The sequence below is a fragment of the Malaclemys terrapin genome, chromosome 7, assembly GCF_027887155.1.
Source record: "Malaclemys terrapin pileata isolate rMalTer1 chromosome 7, rMalTer1.hap1, whole genome shotgun sequence".
Taxonomy (NCBI): domain Eukaryota; kingdom Metazoa; phylum Chordata; order Testudines; family Emydidae; genus Malaclemys; species Malaclemys terrapin.
Window position 1 is genome coordinate 59531252 of NC_071511.1, and position 13198 is coordinate 59544449.

General features: G+C 44.9%; 1 protein-coding gene across 1 annotated transcript in view; it reads left to right on the forward strand.

Moving 5' to 3' along the window:
• Positions 1 to 286: 286 nt before the first annotated feature.
• The window catches only part of ZNF488 (zinc finger protein 488), a 31647-nt gene continuing 18735 nt past the window's right edge, over positions 287 to 13198 (forward strand). The window contains exon 1 of the mRNA XM_054035564.1: positions 287 to 331. The gene's annotated coding sequence lies outside the window, so the exon portion shown is untranslated. The remainder of the gene's footprint in view (positions 332 to 13198) is intronic.

The following is a 13198-nucleotide window of genomic DNA, read 5'->3' on the forward strand; positions in this document are numbered from 1 at the left end:
AGGAGGGGCGGGTGCAGGAGAGAGGGGCCGGGACCAGGGCGGGCGCAAGGGCGGGCAGGGCCGGTGCTGTCACGCTGCTGAGTGCCGCCAGCCCGGCGCAGGGCGAGCGAGGGGAAGGCACCGCAGGCTGCAGCCGCCGCCCGGAGCGCACGGCGCTGGCTCTGGCCCCTCGCCCGGCAGCCCCGCTCCACCCGGCTCCCCCAGGCGCGCCGCGGGCCGGGGCCGTGGAGCTCCCCGCTCCGGCTGGGACTGCAGCCGGGATGCGCTGCTGAGTGGCAGCCCTGCGAGGGCAGCGCCTGCTCGCTCCCCCTCGGGAAGGCAGCGGCAGCCGGTAAGCGAGCGGCCGGAGGGGGCAGATGGGCGGGCGGCAGCCCCCGGCCGGGCGCTGCGCTCCGGGCTCCCCGCGGGGCATGGCAGCGTGTGTCCGTGCCTGGCGGAGTCCGCGGGGGTCCGGGTCCCTTCCCGCGACCACCCGCTGGCAGTGCCCCATGGGATGGGCGGCTTAGGGCGCGTGCGGAGCAGCTGCCCAGTAGGCGAGCGGCAGGGATCAGCCTCCGGAGCCTGCCCCTGGGACACCTGGCCGGGGGTGGTCTCACTCGCTGCCGGTACCAGCGCTGGAGGGGGCAGCTGGCTGGGGCTCGCATGGCTGGAGGCAGCGTCCCGGCTGAGCAGCCAGACCATCAGGGAATTTCGGGCGAACTCCCCCCGCACCTGGGACTGCGGGATCAGGAGGGGTTTGGTGCCGCTTCCTCGAGGGACTGACCCTGGTCCTCCGGGAGGGTTGGGAAGGGCTGTGTGCAGCGTGTGAACGAGCCTTGCTTCCCTGCGCTGAGCAGGGGCAGGGAAGGAAAGGGCCAGAGGGCTGCTCTTCTGAAGCATTCCTGGACCCAGACTTTTCCCTTCGCTTGGCCTTTCCTTGGAATTGCCCGTTTAAGTCATCTAAGGAAAGAGTATCAGAGGGGTAGCCCTGTTAGTCTGAATCTGTAAAAAGCAACAGAGGGTCCTGTGGCACCTTTAAGACTAACAGAAGTATTGGGAGCATAAGCTTTCCTGGGTAAGGTCTTGCGTCTGAAGAAGTGAGGTTCTTACCCACGAAAGCTTATGCTCCCAATACTTCTGTTAGTCTTAAAGGTGCCACAGGACCCTCTGTTGCTTTTTAAGGAAAGAGTGTGTGTGTGTAGGGGGGGAACTCCCTGCATCTCAGATAAGATATCAACAGGGGCCGATGTGTGTGACTTGTGAGAGCAGGGGAAATGATCAGAGAAGGACGATCAACTTAGCTCACCTCCCTTACACTTGGGAGTGGTTTTTTTTTTCAGAGCTTCGTGCTTCTTTTATAGCACATGTCTCTGTGCAAACAAGATCTCCTCTCTCCTCTCGCAGGGCAGAAAGAAGGCACCTTGGGAAAGTTACCCACAAAGACAACCTATCTTAACTCCCTCCCTCCATGAATCTTTAGCCAACTCTCATTTTCTCTCGCACCCACCCCGCAGCAGGCTGACAGTTTTCTAGTCGAGCCGTTTAAGTAATCATTTCCCCTTGTTTTTTCTTGTCACCCTTAGGACCACAATAGGTCATCAAACACTATTTGGAGACCTTCAAAACAAAAGGATCATGGTTTAGACACTTGTATCTAGGGACTAATTGCTATTTAATATTGGTGAACTTTCTTTGGCATAGGATTCAGAGTTGTAACGTGTTAGTCTGTATCAGCAAAAACAACAAGGGGTCCTTGTGGATGGGGGTTGCTTTACCAAGTGTGAGGTCAGTCTAACGAGATAAATCTCTTATCACTTCAAAAGTTATTTTTCCTCCCTTGATATCCTGCTGTTAATTGATTTATCTTGTTAGACTGACCTCACAGTTGGTAAAGCAACTCCCAGCCTTTCATGTATTTATACCTGCTCCTGTATTTTTCACTTCATGCATCTGCTGAAGTGTGTTCTAGCCCACAAAAGCTTATGCCCAAATACATTTGTTAGTCTGTGAGGTGCCACAAGGACTCCTTGTTGTTTTCTTTAGCATAGGTCAACTATACTTCCTATTGTCACCTAAATCTGATTCAATCCATTTAGCAAAAATCTCTTGTCCAACTAAATAAGAATCTGTTTCCAGTGTCAATTAAAAAAACCCATTAAATCTGCCAATCCTTCCATGGAAGAGTTTACTTGGTAGAAAACAGTGTGGTATGGGTGTTTGAAATATTTGAATAATGTCTTCTGTTATCAAACATGTACTACTTGAAACAGATGTCAATAGACATTTGATGGAGGGAATTTAAAGCTGATTCTTACTGTCTCAGTTGTCCAAAAAAAAAAAAAGTAGTTAATGCAGTATTTGAATATGAGCTATCACTCAGGAAATAGCCCTTATGTTCAATCTTTTTTCACAAAAATTGCTAAATATGGTGCTTGACAGCTTTTGTCACCATTTAATAAAGATAATTGGTACCAGAGAAGGCGAGAGCGGGAGAGAGATTTTTCTCTAGGCAATATGAAGACTGTGAGAATAATATTGAGATTTTTTTGGTCAGTCTTTTGTGTGTGCAACTAAATCAAATTAAAAAACTGGATCATTAAGAGAAAATAGATTGGATTTAAGTGACTTACAGTATTTCAAGGCAATTAATATATGTTGCAAAATGGAACCAAAATCCTATAGAAAAAGAGGATTGAGCATTATTGCTATTACATGAATGCAAAGTCAAAATATACACTATTCTGCTATTTGAATGTAATATATTTTAAAAAGAGACTTTTAAAAACATTAATTTTTAAAGAAAATGGCTAGCTAAAATCTTAGCATATTATATGTAGATTTTTTTATGTTTGTAATTATACTTTTGTTAATACAAGTACAATTATGTCCCCATGACCCTGTGATGCACTGCTTATTTTACAAGTTATTTAGAATATCATGCGGGAAAAAGCTAATGTTGTATCATAAGTGATTTTAAGTCATATTCATAGCTTCTTGCAAAGAAATCTTTCATAGGAAAATAAAAGTTGTGCATCATAGTAATTTAAACTCACTATTTATCTTGTTCACCAAATCTTCACATTACATAGTAGTATTCACCTCAACCATCGCTTCAGTATTAGACACCTAAAAGTGAGTGATGTTAGCTTTCAGATAGCCCCCATCATAATTGGAAAACGAGAATCATTTATAATATTCAAAGTACATATGTATGCTAAGGATATAATACCGGTGTATAGAACTTTCAAAAAGGAACAGATGTACAGCCAACCCAATATTAATCCTGGTATCTTTGGTAGCTCTTGGTTATTAAAAATATCGTTCAACACAAATGTGGCTTAAAAATCTTGTAAACCGATAGGATGAAATTCCTTTTCATGTAAAAAAAAAAGATGATTATAAAGTGGATTATAATTGCATGAATAGTGAAAGGAAATGGTTTGTGAACATTTTCACCAGTTACAAATTTTGGTTGAATCTAACCTTGTTAGCACCGTTTTTGTTCATTTTTTTCTCTGAATATTCATGAAACTGATTTTTGTTTGTGTGAATGTTTGTGTGCATCTAGCTATTCATAGATTCCAAGGCTAGAAGGAACCATTGTGATTCTAGTCTGACATCCTGTATAAGGCGGGCCAGAGAAGATCCCCAAAATAATTCCTAGAACAGACTAGATCTTTTAGAAAAATGCCCAATCTTGATTTAAAAATTGTCAGCGATAATCCTCCACCACCGTTGGTAAATTGTTCCAATGGTTAATTACTCTCCCTATTAAAAATGTACATCTTCATTCCAGTCTCAGTTTGTCTAGTGAGTGAATGTACTTATCTATGTGAGAGCAAGGATCTTGGTCCTGGAATGAAGTGCTCACCTTGCCCGCCCAGTATATTCTTATTGTATTTGTTTGGGAGCAGGAGAATGAGAAAATCAGTGATCTTTTTCATGCAAACAACTGAGCAATCCCTCAGCATGAGTAGCAAGGAGAGGGGGAGTAGGGTGGGTGGTGGCAGGATGCGCAAACAGCAGACAGGTCTTTTTCCTGCAGACACTCTGCGCTTGTTCCTGGTACTACCCAGATGTATGGGCCAGTTAGACAGAGGAGAGTCAATGTTTGAGGAAAACCACTCTGTGGAATTGTGCAGATGGTCCTGGACCATACAGTCATCTGCCTGATAGAATGCAAGCTACAAATAATGGTGCATAGTAGTGAATTCACTCTGTGCAGCTGGCAAGTATACAAAGTGACTTGTGTTGCTGTATGTAGCTTTCCAAACCATGCTGGCCAGAGCCCTGGGACTCTCAATTAAGTGACTCAAGGAACTGTCTGTAACTTTCTCTCTCCCTCACCCCCTCCCTGCTCTCTGCCTGGGAATAAATCAAGGCTCTAGCTTTCTCTCTCCCTCAGCCAGAGAACTCCATAATTTTAAAAGTTAAGGTCCATGTATTTAGCCAGATTTTTTTTTCATGTAAAAGGGGACAGAAAAGATTTAAAATGCTAACAGACAATTCTTATACCTGCTGTTTCCCCACCCCAAAGATGTAGTCAGGCAGTTGTGTTCATAAAGGTCGGGTTATCCCAGCTTAACAGGGTAACCAGAAACCAGACCAGGCAACTGAGGTGGCCAGAAACACAGCTCAAATATTGAATTTCAGATACTCTGGACAACTTGCTTTGAATAGTTTGCAAACCACCAGAGACTCAAATACATGCACAAAAAGCCTTCATCCTACACTTAGAAATAACAAACCAATTCATAAAATTCAAGATCAGTTAATAGACAATTCATGAAGGGTAACACTCAGCCTCATGCATGGGGCCAGCATAAAGCCAATGTGAAATCCCAGTTAAGCTCTATTTTGAGGTCTTAGGTGGTGCATAGGCCTTGGAATGAAAAGGGCCAAACCCAGTGAATAAATTGTTCCCATTTAATAGTTCAGTCAGCTCTAGCAGTAGTTGGCGGTCGGGGAAGAGACAACCATTCTGTACGCTGTGCTGGGTCAGTGAATTCACTCTTTAAAAAGGCTGACCCTCTTTTTAAACCATGTAAAGATTCTACCTGGAGTTTTCTAAGGAACCAGAGGAAGTTAGGTGCCCAATTCCATTTGAAAGCCAATTGGAGTTGGATGCCTCGCTCCTTAGGCTCTTTTCAAATCCCAGCCTTTTGAATTTATGGGCACGGTTCACTATTTATACAGCGTCACAGGCAGTTCACCCAGGCGCACTTCGGTGCTGAGTCTCAGAAACGTCACTTCTGGGCTTCAGTGGGGGAGTTGCCCAGGTCTGATTCAGCAGATGAAATTGCTCCCTTGCGGTGATCCATGAGATCACCTTCGTACTCTGCTCCAGGGTGGCGGCCCTTGCACCCTTTCCTGGGGAGATTCCACTTGACGGTGGGTCACTGTGCTGGGTATCTAGCCGAGATCTGATGGTTCACCCTAATCCAACTGCCTGTATGGTGTGTCCTGCGGCATACGGGGAATGGAGACAGACTAAAAAGTGTGGGGGTCTACAATCCTCAGTTGCTCCAGGGCTGGATGTTGATGACATCATAGCTCTAAAAAAGTCTGAATCCCCCGAGGCTTGGAGATGTTTGGATCTGGAATAAGAGATCCAGACTGGATCCCATCCCCTCCAAACAGGCCAATTTCTGTCCAGTCAATTTCCATTCCCGAGGTTCTGAAGTGCAAACTGGGCCCCTACTCAAAGCCTTCCATGTCTCACCTGGCTGCACCAGCCAGCTGCTACCTCCACTGCCTTTTTTAGGGAAGCTGCCAGGTGAGTGATGAGTGGTTGCAGCTGGGGAGACAGGAATAGTGGAGATCCCATGGGAACAGCTGTACTCGTGAGCAGGGCTGGTTCAATCACATTTTGCTTCCCACCTGCCCCCAGAGGGGATTATCACATAGGCAAACTAGGGACATGCCTAGGCCCCAAATGCGTGTGGGGAGAAGAGGGGGGGGGGGGGGCGTGTCTGGGACCCAACAAACAATACAGTGACCACAGCTGGGCTGGCCATGCTGTGGATCTGCCAGGACTGTCTGATCATCAGGGTACTTCTCACCAGGATGGGGATATAAAAGAGGCCCGCTGAAGTCAATGGAAAGACTTCAATTGACTCTAATGTGATTTGGGTCAGGCCGAAAGATTGGATTCTAAGGATAGGATTAGGATTCATACCTGTGCAATGGGGCCAACAAAAACAGACACAGCATTCAAATCCCACTTAGCTCTATTGTGGATTTAACATGCCAGGGCACAGGCCTTTAGCTGGGTGGTGGCAAAATGGAATGTATTGCCAGTACTTTTAAGTATAGAGGAATAATTTAAAAGGCTAAGAAATGAAGATTCCACTACATAAAGTGCTTTCCTGGCCTTGCTTAGAACATCAGGTGCAGGGCTCAGCTGACAAAGAACCACCAGGTCTTGGAGAAAGTCTGGAGAACACAGAAGAATGATTAGGGTGAGACAGCGAGGTTGTATGTACTTTGGGACATATGCTGCCAATGGTTTTTAAGCATAAATTCCAATTTATATCAATGGGGAGTTATGCTTAAAAACTGATGGCACAATATGTACCCATTTACTTCAATGCTACTGCATGGCAAATAAAGTTGAGGGTCAAGTAGTTTAGATCCAAATTTAAGGATTTGCTACAAGTTTTTATAAAATCTACAGTAAATAAGTTTTCATGATTCTCCGCCTCCCCGTAAATGTTAATGGGAACAGTAGAGCTGTTTGAAACATTTCACCAACATTTTTTCTCATCAGAAAATGTGATATAGTTGAAATTGAAATTTTCTACAGGAAAATGTTGATGAAATTTTTAATGTTTCTGTCAGGAAAATCTAAATGAAAACATTTGTTTCAGATCAATATTGACAGAGTCATTTTAAGTCAAAATATCAATTCAAAATGAAAGACACGGGTGGAGTGGGGGTGGTAATATCTTTTATTGGACCAACTTTTGTTGGTGAGAAAGACAAGCTTTCGAGCTACACACAGCTCTTCTCCAGGTCTGGGAAAGGTACTCAGAGGGCATGACTACACTGCAGTTAGACCTCTCTGGCTGGCCTGTGTCAGCTGACGCAAACTCATGGAGTTCGGACTGCCAGGCTGTTTAGCTGCAGTGTAGACTTTCAGGCTCAGGCAGAGGCCCGAGCTCTAGGACCCTGCGAGGTGGGAGGTTCCCAGAGCTCAGACTGCAGCCCCAGCTTGGAAGCCTACATTGCAATGAAACAGCCCCGCAGCCCAAGTCAGCGGGCAGGGACCAGCCTCCGGTTTTTATTTGCAGTGTAGACATACCCACAGTGTCACAGCTAAAAACAAGGTGGAACGGATTGTTAAGCATAAGGAGTTAACTTAACACATGTTGCAAGAGACCAATCAAGGGTAAAGTGGGCAGTTAATAACTTTACAATTGTAGTAGGACAATATCCTGGGACCAACAACAGTGCAAATTCAAAATGAATTATTTTGTTTTATTGACATTTTGAAATGAAATATTTTGTTTTGAAATGTTAAAACATTTAGTTTGATTAATAAGGTCCACTATTTTAGACATTTCTAAATAGATTTTTTCCAGAACTTTTCATTCCATGAAAGTTTGATATTTCAAGTTTTTGTCCCAATTCAGGATGAAAACAAGTATCAACATTTCAGAGTTTCCTGTAGGACAGAAATTCCCTTTTCCAGCTAGCTTTTAAGAAATAGTTATTTGCATATAAACATTTCCCCCACAGTATTTGAAACAAATCTAGCAACACTCTATAAACAGAAGTCCCATTTTTGTTCACACATTATCTGCAAACAATCAAAATCATCTGATGAATCAGTGTGAATAATCGTTTTCAAAATGACTGCAGAAGGTGCAGCCAGTGTAAATATACGAGCAATAATTTATCCAGGATGACTTTGCTTTCCATTGCACCTTCTTGCAAACAAAATTTGCTCACCTGTTTATGAATGGGAATTAACGTGTTTGTGAATATCAGCAAAGTTAACTGGCAAGTTTCATCCTCATGGATAAATTTAAATACTTGTGGCTGGATTTGCCCAATATTAGTTGGGATCATGGGTCACAGCGGCATTTCCTAGAGCTGGTTGAAAAAAAGGAAGAGAACTGAGAGTTTTCCTCCTCCAATTTCAATGAAATTTCTACACAACTGGATGGAAAAAAGAAAGGAATGTTTGGGAAAACTTAGTAATATGCTTTCCGCCCCCTCTTTTTTGCTGAAATTTCAATAATCTTTGGCATTTTCTGACCAATTAGAGGAATTTATAATAATTTCTTTAATACAGCCACTGCTCATCCGGGCCCTAACAGTGCATGTTCCTTATAACAGGTTAATAAGCCACATTTCAGCAAAGCACTTTAAGCAACTTTAAACACGTGATCACCACTGTTTGAATTTCAGCATGACTACTCATGGGCTTCAAGTTAAGTGCTTAAGTGCTTCGGTGATTTGGAGTCTTAATTTATTACAGTGACAAAGTAACCAGTTAGATCAATCAGTTCACCTTTACCCTTTTTGTCAGCTTTCCAAATCCTGTTCTTTTCAATATTATTGTCTTCTAAGAGTTTTATTAGTAGTTAGAAAATGGGGGTAGCCAAGTGTTAACATCCACTAATAAAAACAAAAAAATCAGGTGGCAGATTTTCATAGTTTTGTATATATTCAAACACTAACTCTCAGAAACCTGTTCCTTCCTATTTTAAATTTATGCTTACTAAAACCCCAATGTGAAGAGACAATTATATTAATTTATATGGAGCAGAGACTGCCTGTTACATACTATATATACACAAAACCTAAGCTTAAAAAATATTATCAAGGTTACACAGCCAAGAACTCAAACATTAGGCAATAATGGCACTTCCCATGCAACCTTAATTTGGAAAAAATCATACATAATGATGTAATTAAAGACTGCCTCATATTGCATATGCACAAGGGGGCTGAATTAAGGTTGCATACACAACTTTAATTCTAGTATTTGCTAACTTTTCAGCGTTTGATTGCTCAATCTTTAACATAGACTTGTTTGTGAGAGATCTTCTAGGTTTTTATAAAAGCAAACTTAAGACAGAATGTGGCATCATATTGACACCCACATGCATCATCAGCAAGGTTGAGACCTTTCAATCCACCACACAGACCTCTGCCACATGAGCTAACAAAGTAATTGGTAGCAGTAGTAGGTTGTCATCCTTTATATGGACCAGCACTGGCAGAGGCTAGGACATTTTGCCCGTGGGTTTCACAGATATTTGCTGACAGCAGAAGAACGGTGAGACTCAGGGCAGATCTCCACTACCATTTAAGTCGATCTAACTTACGTTGCTCAGGGTGTGAAAAAGCCCCCCCCCCTTCCCTGAGTGATGCAAGTTCTGTGCTGTCTACACTGGCGCTGTGTCAGTGGGAGACGCTCTCCCACTGACATAGCTTCTGCGTCTCGCCAAGGTGGAGTAATTATGCCGGTGGGAGAGCCCTGTCATATCGGCATAGAGCGTCTTCACCAGACATGCTACTCCCTCTGACCCCACTGCAGATGTGGCTCTTGTCCCATCCATTTTCAAATCAGGCAGCTCCTTCCTCTGCACTGCTTGGGCCCAGCAGAGGGGTCATTAAGAGCGGAGGAGAGCCAGCCTCCCTGTTCTCTGTTCAGGTGCATGACCCTGTACCCAGCAAGGCCCTCAGCAGCCCAGAACTGCAATTGCAGCCCTCTGCTGGAGCATGCCCAGTGCAGATGGAATCTTAGGGGAATTTACCTACTAAAATCTACTAAGTCAATTGAGCATGTGAAAACTACATTTCCCCTCTCCCCCAGGCTTGTAACTCGGCCAAATTTGGGCAGACATTCACAGTGACAGCAAAAGGCCCAGCCCTGACACAAATGTCACCTTCTACCAAATGTCAGGTCCCTGTTCCAAAGTAAAGAGATGCTAGAGCTTTTCAAAGAAAAAGTCACCAGAAGCTTATAGCATGGCTGAAACAATGTATTTTTTCTTAGCTTCATTTTTGGCATGAGCGGAACCATTTTGGCTGAAGTTATCCAAAACAATTCAGCCTGAGGTAGACACCTGGCATGGAAAACTTCAGCCCAAATGGTTAAAGTTTGAAAAAGTTATAAGCAACTGAAAACGGGGTCTTATAATGGGAAGCATCGAGCAAACTTAATAGGTGGTGCTATCAGCCTATAATAAATAAGTAAACTGCCCCTATTCTCTTTTTCATGGTGACAAGTCCTATGAGGGCCGAGGATGGGGGAGCGCCCGTTAGGATTGCCTCTGGCATGCTATTTCACTAAGCCCACAAATGAAATGTAGGAAGTCAGGCTGTTTCCAAGAGCTAGTAGCGACATCTTAAGGCCAAACACTGGAAAGTCAGGGATCTAGAAAATGAATTAACCATTTTGTTTTTTCCCTTTTCTGGGGGAAAAAAAAAAGTGTTTGTACTCATCTCTCAGGGAACAACCTGAAAAATTCCCAGGCCACCCCAAGATGTTCTCCTAGCAAACGGGAGTAAATGAAATGCAAGAACTGGGAAGTGTAGACATTTACAAAAGAGAGAAGAAATATCTGCACTAGTGTTCTGCCTTGGGAGAGGGGCTGGCCTACTTGGTTTGGGATCTAAATTATGAGAGAAGTCAAGAAAATATGATGACTTTAAAATGTTTCAGTGACAGGGCTATGTCTTAACACAGACAAATTGTTCTTGGGCTTCATATGAAATCATTTCCCCTCCAACTGAGCCTAACATTAGAAAAAACATCAAGCAAAACCAAAAACCAGTAGATTGCGAGTTTGCTTTTGATCTGTGCAAAGGACTGAAAATCAGGGGGAAGCAGTTGACTTCCCAGCTCTAGGTTGGGTTTCAAATCTTGGATTCCATTCCCAGTTCTGCCACTGACTCTCTGGGAAATCCTGGGCAAGTCACGACCCCCTCAGTTTCCCCCACCTGTAAAATGGGAGTGGTAATGTTCATCTATTCCATAGGGCTGTAGTGGGTCTTAAGTAATTGCTTGGAAAGTTCAATGAGATCCTTGCATGAAATTTCCCTTGCAAACCAAAGTATTGTCTAGTTCTGGGCTTAACATTTTGTCTTCTCTTCTGTCCTTTTTTCTCCTTCTCAAAGGAGATCTGGCAACTTCTCCTGCTCCCCGAACACTTAAAATGTAACCCACACCAGCTCCATGTGGTGCTCTGTCTCTTGAAAGCCAAAAGTGGGCAGCAAGTTGGAGGGCCAAATTCTCCTCTCTCACACATCAGATTTACACTGGTTTAATTTCCACTGATTTCAGTGGAGTTACTCTGTTTACACCACTGCTAACTCAGAACAGAACTTGGCCTAGTGGTTGCGATCATTGCCTTTCCTTGTTTGCAGGCTACGTTCATCCCCTCACTGTTGAGAGAAAGCAAGAAAGTCATGGAAACAAGACTGGCTGTAGATCACTGAGTGAAATTTACCTCTGGTGTAAATACAGCAGCGGAAATACTTAATGGGCCAAATCTATCCCCAGTGTCTGCCAGCCACTTGACTGTGTGTTGTCATCTTTCACAACAGAAGTGAGGTCAGGTCTGGAACCAGAGGTGAGTCCTCTAAGGAAAACCCAGAGTGTTGCCGAAAGTGGTGTTGGTAATTCAGGATCAGATCTGTGGTTCCATTCCAGCTCCTTTGCTGAGAACTCCCCCAGCACCAGTGGGCTCTCAGCTGGCATAGCCAGCCCTTGTACCACTCTCCCTACACTTTGGATCTGGTATAGGGTGCATGTGGGGGGCGTGGCTATAGCATACTGCACTGTGGCTATGCTCAGCTAGTGCATGGGCCCTCTACGGACCGTGGCTAGCTGGTAGAAGTTGGAGTAGCCCATAGGTGCAGATCCTCCTTGAGAATCAGGGAGCCATCAATGACTCCCAGACAGCCCCAACCCTGCTGTGTTCAGCAGGATAATCTGGGACTCTTCCATAGAGTGTGTGCAGTCGCTCCCCTGGCCGAGTGCTTAAGACGCTGGCTTGTGGTTGGGGTTTTAGAATTGAGATTGTGACTCCTCTCTGTGACCATTAAAGCCTTGATGTGCTCAGAAAGCCCTGGCAGCCAACCAGGTGGGCTGTGGAGGAAGCCCAGGGAGGCTGGCAGACTGCCAGGTGGGCTGTTTGGGAGCCTAAGAACCCAGGAGCCTGCAAGTGGGATGCCAGGGAGCTGGAGAGCCCAGGGAAGTGGGTGGGCAGATTAACTGGCAGGAAAACAGGCAAGTAGGTTGCTTGGCCGGTCAGCCTGCCCAGTTCCCATAGAAAATTTCAGTGGAATCAAGACGTTCCTGTGGAACATTTTGAATCAGCATTTTTTGATGTAGTTGTTCCACTGGAAAATTTTCAACCAGCTCGGCTGTTCAGTGCTGTTCCGGTTTCACCCCCTGGCAGTAGACGAAGCAATCCCTGCATGCAGGGTGCACGTCCATTCTTGTCTGTAAAGCCCTTTGGGGTGATTTATGATCAAAAGTGCCAAATCAATGTACAGTATTATTAATTTCCAAAGAGCTGATGCATGCAGGGGCTCCGGTCCTGGGGTGCTGAGGGCAGTTAAGTGCTTAGATACAGGGCAACACAGTCAGGTGCTTTGACCTGGGCTCTGTTCCCAACTCTGCCACCCTGACTAGCTGTACAACCTCAGGCCAGCCACTTTGTCTGTATGCACCCCCACTCTCCTGTGTGTCCAATAGTGACACCCCCTTGTAAATCACTGCAGTATTAGCTCCGTGACTGCCAGGTATAGTTTCATCCATGTCAAACATGACTGTACTAGATCACCTCAGACTGCTCAGAGTAGCAACACCTGGGACACTCAGGGAACCTCAGATCCAGGGCAGACTGAAATGGCATAGCTGAAAGGCAGTTCCACTGAGTAGATACAGCCTGAGCTTGGCTCTGGGGGCTGGCCTCTGCCACACTTACTTACTGAGGAGTATCTTTCACTTACCCTGCTATAGCCCCACTGATTCCACTGAGGCTACTATGTCTTGTGAATGAGGGTAGCAGAACTGGACCCACAAGAAAGAAACAAAAGCTCCTGGGGGTGTGAGCAAGCAGCTGTCTTGGTCCTGCACCATCTATTTCATGCACCATCTAGTGAAGAATTCACGGGGACATCCCCAGATGCACACGCCATCGGGAGCTGCCTGCCTACAGGTACTGGCTGTTTGACAGATCTGTCAGTTATC